We start from the raw sequence: 6,623 nt of genomic DNA, 5'->3' as shown, positions 1-6,623 counted from the left end.
CGGGGCCAAGGCGACGTGGGGTTGTAAAAATCCATGTGGGACGGCCCCGGGGCGAGCAACGGAAAGGTGAGACGCCGACGCCAGGGCCGGGGCCGCCGGGTGCCCGGCTCCCTCGGGGCGCCCGTGCCCGGGCATCCCTCGTGCAGGTCCCCCTCGCTCGTGGGGAGCTGCAATGCGTTATCCGGGGGAGCCGAGGGGTGAACCATCCGCCTCCCCGGGGCTTTCTCGGGCCGGGGGAGGGATGGGGCGGCCTAAGGGCGGATTTGCCTTGATGTATAAACCCCAGGATTGGAACAAGTGCACGGTTTCCTCCTGCGCGCGGGCGCCGCTCGCTCGCCCGGCGGCCCGGGCCACCTCCCGCAGTCCCTCTCCGGCGGCCACCCCACTGCCATCGCCTTTCTTCTCTCCAGACCCCCCACTTTCGCCTGGCTTCCTCTTTTGCCTGGAGGGGTGGGGCGTTCGCGGAGGTGGGGGTCTCGAGGAATCCCCCAGACCGAACAAAGTGGAGAAAGGTGGAGCCCCAGCCCAGGGGGTGGGGTGCCGGGTGCCTGGCTACCTGGGTGGGCTCCGAGGGGAGTGTGTTAAAAAGATCTTCGTGTCAGAGAAAACGAAGCCGGATTTATCGGGGAGGGTAGGAGGTGGTGGTGTATGAGCAGGAATACGGTGTGAAATTTTATTGAACGACAGTCCTTCCCACCCTCTCCCCGTCTCATAATAATACTACGAGAAAAGGGGTACTCACGAGGGTTTACCTCTCTCTCTCTCTCTCTCTCTCTCTCTTTCTTTTTAAAATTACTGTCCGAGCCTTTGAAAGATCATCTTAGGACACTGAAGATTAAGGGCTGCTTTGGTGCGGGGTAATAAAATTGCGCTCGTAAACTCTACGTTGGGCCCTGCCTTATTTATTTTGTACTTAAGGGTCTCTGTTCTCCTTGCCGGAGAGGGAGGGTCCGCTCTGTTAGGAGAGGATCGATTTTAGGCGGTTACCTGCCTTTGCTGGATGAAAGACAATTTACTCCCCGAGCGGTGAATTGTCAGGTCTCTCTGTGATTGACAGCCACACCTGCCACTTATGTGGGTAGAACGGGGACCGGTGGAACCCCAAGAGCCAATCAGTGCTCGGAAGAGGAGGGCTGCTCCCACTTGTCATGGTTAGTTTCCTGGTTGGCCCTTTAAATCAGTGGTTTTACTTAACCATTGGTTTCCACCAGGTATGGAGCTCCAGCTGGGAGAGACAGACCAGCGGGAAGAAAACTCCTGGAAAACGAGCTTAGAAGCAAGTATGTTTGACCTGTGTTTCCTTGTCCTCACTCCCCACCCCATTAATTAGCTGTAGTAGTTGGGGATGCTGAGGCCATTGGTTTAAAAATGAAAACGAAGTGGATCAGTGGAATGAATGAAATGAGAGCGGGGCGGATGTTGGGGTCGGGTCTGCCCACCTATTCCTCCCAATCCATACTCTCCTTTATAGGAGACACCGTTTACCGGGCTGTCTGGGAAAAGGGTGTGGCACTTTGCTTCCTATGGTCTGTCACTCTTGTCCTTGTAAAGTCACATTGGTCCTCAGTGTACAGTACTTGGCTCTCGGCTCTGTCGGATGGATTTATAAGATATTTTGAAGCAGGCAAGTGTGCTTTATTGGATTAGCATGAATAGAAGGGAATCTTTTAGTTTTGACAGTGTAACTCAACTTCTGAAAGTGAGGGCCGCCTTGTTTTCTATTGCAAAATGTCCGTTTGAGGGTGGCAGTAGGTTCAGGCCATAGTCTTTCTTGGAGGGTGTGAGAGTTTGCCTTTTTCTAACGTGAGCCATCTTGTTGATTTGCTTCTGTGCTTTAATAAAACCCTTTCACAATTTGGGGGGGGGGAGGTGAGTGGAAGGTACGTGGTGGTGATGGAATTACGGCTTTCACCACCAAGACTTCAGGAGTGGATGAGTCATGGGTAAAGGACTAGATCCTTTTCAACTGTCTACTAGTGAAAGGCTGATTTTTCAACACTCTCTCCCTGCGTTTATTAGAAAAATTACAGGTTGATTTGGAGAGCTGTCACCTTGTAGAAGCTTGTACCTGGATGTGAACACAACACTGTGAACTCAGCATTTCATGAACAGACTGGGAGCCAGGATACACTGAGTAGGATGGTCTTCAGGTAGAGGCCAGGTTCTTCAAGGCAGTATTATTATTATTATTACTCTTATTGCATACGTAACACTTTGCTGAGTACTTTACATGCGTTATCTTTTTTAAACCAGGTAGAGTCCCTGTGAAGTTCTATCGTTATCCCTAAGTTATAGATGAAGAAACTAAAAGGAATTAGGTACGTTGCCACAGTTTGATGTGAGAACAAGAACTTGAGCCCAGGTTTGTCTGTCCAGAATCCTTGACCTTGGCTATGGCCTTGAATTTGTATTTTATTGAGTAGTCAGAAAAGTCATGACGTATTTTTCTATGCAAAAATGCATGATGACTTTTCCAATGACCCAATAGTTGGGCGGTCCACATGTGTCCAATCTGAAGTGTGGGCTCTCTCAGCACCCGGAGAGCCGATCCTGTTGAGAGTCTACTGTGATGTTGGTGGTCCTTGCACCAGCCTGTTCGCCTTTCCATTTGAAGACTGTTGCTTCTGCCACTGGGCAAATTTAGTAACGTTACGTGTTACGTATTTCTAGTACATTGGTTTTGGTCTAATGACAGTTTAGTTCCAAACTTGATTATGACTTAAAAGAAGTCATCAAAATGTAAAACAAAATCCACACTCTTCCATTTTTCTTGAGACTTTCAATTTCCATTTGGAGTTTTGAACAGGTCTTGGTTGAATAAATGCTCTTAACATCATTCAAGTGGCTCTTTTTGCCCCTTGGAGATTAGAGTTTTGTTTTCTATTTCATTTCCAAAGAGGTCCACTTTCATTAGTGATGAAATATGATTATATTTAAAATTATTCTGTTAATATAATGTGGTCTTCTTGTTTTAGTATGTTGTAAAAGCTGTAAGACTTAAGCTTTATCAGTCTCTTCCCACTGATCAAACTCAGTAGGAGAGGTTTACCAAAACAGGGATCTTGAAAAGTGAGTTGGGTAAATGGTGTTGGAGTCCAGAACTTCACCTGAATAGGTAGTCTTTGATTTGGTTAGGTTGATTCTTGTACAGTTTGCATTTTTGCTTGTTTTCCGAGAACATCCTTTAGCCTTTTTTGATTTGCTGATAAGTTAATATTTTGGTTGTCACTTGGGGACCTGTTTCCCAGCCAATAGGTCAGTTTCAGCAATGTTTATATTATTCCTTGATTTTATATTGTGATTTTTCTTATTTTTGAAAGATAGTAGGATACGGGGCCAGCAGGTGGCATGGTGGTTAAGGCTCTGGACTCCCACATGGCTGACCATAGTTTGAGTCCTGGACCTGGCGGCTTGAAAATCATGCCAGGTACGTGTGTGTGTGCACAAGATCTCAAGAGGAAAATGGGAGAGAAGGGATTATGTCATGGCCATCCCCCCTTGGGGGGTGATTTATCACTTTGCCTCTCTTTGTCTCTCTGTCTCTGTCAGATAAGTGCACACGCCCTATGACAAAAACCTGAGGGGTAGGAAGAAAGTAAGATAAAATGAAAACAGAAAAGCACTGATATTAATGGTAATAAAGCTCTCATACATTTAAAACAGTTGATCCAAAGGTAGAAATCACTGAGTATACCAAAGGTGGAGATTCTTTTTTTTTTTTATTTAAAGAATTATTTATTTACTTTTATTCATTCATTCACTTTATTTTAATTTGACCAGAGATACACACACACACGCGCGTGCGCGCGCACACACACACACACACACACACACAGAGAGAAAGTGAGAAAGCAAGCCACCAGGTCCAGTACTTGAACCATGGTCAGCCATGTGGGAGTGTCCAGCGTCTTAACCATCACACCACCTGCTGGTCCCCCAAAGGTGGAGATTCTTTAACCTGTTCTTTCTTATGAGAAGAAAAGGGAGCAAAATGAATGACGATGTGAGAAATGCTAAAATATATCAGATGGTAAAGGCTTGTTCATCAATTTTAACAAAACTCCCTGACTCACCACAAGACGTATTTATTTTTAAACTCATGGGTCTTCAGGCTGACCATCATTTGGTTGACCTAAGTGGGCTCTGTGGGTGGCTCTGCTGTAGGCTGTTGGTTCGGTTCCATTCTGTTCCACTTCTAGGGTCCAGGCTAAAGGGATCGCCATCTACACGGGGCATGCTCTTCATGGCAGATCAACGGTGTGAGGAGCTAAGACAAACCACAAGAACCAATCTCACATCTTTTAGCAACCTTTTTTGGACAAGCAAGTCATTTGGGAATACCCAGTATCTGTGGATAAAAGTAGACCCTTCCTATAGAAGAGTAGGAAATATTTAATGAACTATAACCCGTAGTCTGACAGTGTGTGAAAAGTCTGATGTAATTAGAGAACTTCATAACTTTTTCTTCCTGTCCTTGGGGAGTATAATCTTCATTCCCTCATTGCCACCCCTAGCTTTAAGACATATAAACCTAGTGTTTAACTTTTGTTTTTCAGGAATATACTATATTTGATTTGAGAAGCCTGATTGTAAAAAAAATGTATGTGTATAGGCATGAATTATTTACATTTTTTTTTCAGAGACAGATTTTTGCTATAGGGCACATGTGTTCACTGGAGAGACAGAGACAGAAAGTGAGAAATCACCCGCCCAGGGAGGATGACCACAGCACAATCCCTTCTCCTCCATTCTCCTCTCGGATTTTGGGCACACATGCACATGCGCCTGGTGTATTATAAGCCACTGGGTCTGGGACTTGAACTATATGGGGACTTGAACTGGGACTTGAATGTTGACTATGTGGGAGTCCAGTGACAGAATCATTACTCCACCTACTGATCCCAAATTACTTACATTTAAAAAAATGTCTTTTTGGGACCAGCAGTTAGTGTAATGGCTATGTCGCTAAACTCCTATGTAGTTGACCACGATTCGGGTTAAACTCATGTTGGGCGTGTGTGCATGTGTGCGTATCCAAGATCCCAAGGGGAGAATGGAGGAGAAGGGATTGCGGCATGACCATACCCCTGGGGGGGTGATTTCTCGCTTTCTATCTCTCTTCTGTCTCTGTCTTTCTGGCGAGCGCACGCGCCCTATAGCAAAAACCTCTAAAAAAAATGTGTTTTGCCTAAGGGTATGTGTACATGCTGGAGAGAGACAGAAAGAGGAAAAGCAAGGAACAACCCCCTTGGGGCATGGACATGCCACAGTTCTTTCTCCTCCATTCCTCCCAGCTTTCAGGATTTTGGGTGCACATGCATATGTATCTGGTATGTTTTTCAAGCCACCATGCAGTCAGCTATGTGGGGTTCAGTCACTGTAACTACCAGGCCACAGGCTGGCCCAATTATTTAAGTTATTAAGGCACTATTTATAAGAATCTACTGCATTCCAGGAGACAGTGGTTAATACAGTGGTGAACACAGAGATTTATTAGACGTGGGTTCTGCCACTGTGGATCTTATCGTTAGGACTGGGTGTCAGGAAAGACTTTTTTTTTTTTGGAGAGATTTTCGCTATAGGGTGCGTGCGCTTGCCAGAGAGACAGAGAGAGACAGAGAGACAGAAAGTGAGAAATCACCCCTCAGGGGGGATGGCCATGCCACAATCCCTTCTCCTCCATTCTCCTCTTGGGATCTTGGGCATGCACGCACACACGCCTGGCGTGAGTTTTTTAAGCCACTGGGTCTGGGGCGCAAACCATGGTCAGCTACATGGGAGTCCAGCAACATAGCCATTACGCTAACTGCTGGTCCCAGGAAAGACTTTTAAAAGGATGTTATGGAATTTTCATGGACTTCGAAGTAGGGGCAGTGTTGGATATACAGATGGAGGAGTGGATACAGTAGAACTGTGAGGAGCATATATGGGTATAATGAGTTATTGCATTTGGCCAGAAGTTAAGAAAGGTGAATAACAGGTCAGCAAGTGGCATGGTGATTAAGGTGCTGGACTTCTACATAGCCAATTGCAGTTCGAATCCCAGACCTGGCAGCTTGCTTTCTCATTTTTTTCTCTCTCTGATGAAATTAAAAATAAATAAATAAAATTAAATAAAAATAATTCTGTAAAAGAAAACAGAGAGGTGAATAATAATAGCAGCAACAATTTATAATGATAGTAGTATTTATGACTTAACTTTTATTGGGAAGTTACCCACATACTAGGCACCATGATTAGCACTTTCCATAAAGCATCTAATTTAACATGATATTGGTGTAGACATTGCTACTCTGTATTCATCCTCTCCTTTCTAACTAAAAGAACTTCAGTTCTGTTTGAGTTGGGCATAGGCCCAGTTCATGTTCCCAGCCCCCTTGTAGCTTAGCACGGTCATGGGATTCAGATCTGATAATGATGTAAGTGGAAATTGTTGGGTGAAGGGCTTTCCTGAAAGCCTAATGAGGAGAACACACTTGGCTGGTGTACCCCAATAGAATTTGATCCCCCCCTTTTTTTTTTTTTTTGCGCGATTTTCACTGTAGGGCACGTGCGCTCGCCAGACAGACAGAGAGAGACATAGAGACAGAAAGCGAGAAATCACCCCCCAGGGGGGATGGTCA

At 45.4% G+C, this 6,623-nt stretch overlaps 1 protein-coding gene across 1 annotated transcript in view; it reads left to right on the top strand.

Annotated features, from left to right (window-relative positions):
* Nucleotides 1-11: 11 nt before the first annotated feature.
* The window catches only part of ERC2 (ELKS/RAB6-interacting/CAST family member 2), a 604,303-nt gene continuing 597,691 nt past the window's right edge, over nucleotides 12-6,623 (top strand). The window contains exon 1 of the mRNA XM_027767061.1: nucleotides 12-66. The gene's annotated coding sequence lies outside the window, so the exon portion shown is untranslated. The remainder of the gene's footprint in view (nucleotides 67-6,623) is intronic.

This window comes from Tupaia chinensis, unplaced genomic scaffold, assembly GCF_000334495.1.
Source record: "Tupaia chinensis unplaced genomic scaffold, TupChi_1.0 Scaffold143906_1, whole genome shotgun sequence".
In the NCBI taxonomy this organism is placed as follows: domain Eukaryota; kingdom Metazoa; phylum Chordata; class Mammalia; order Scandentia; family Tupaiidae; genus Tupaia; species Tupaia belangeri.
The sequence above is the reverse complement of the archived record's forward strand: the minus strand, read 5'-3'. Positions and strand labels throughout refer to the sequence as shown.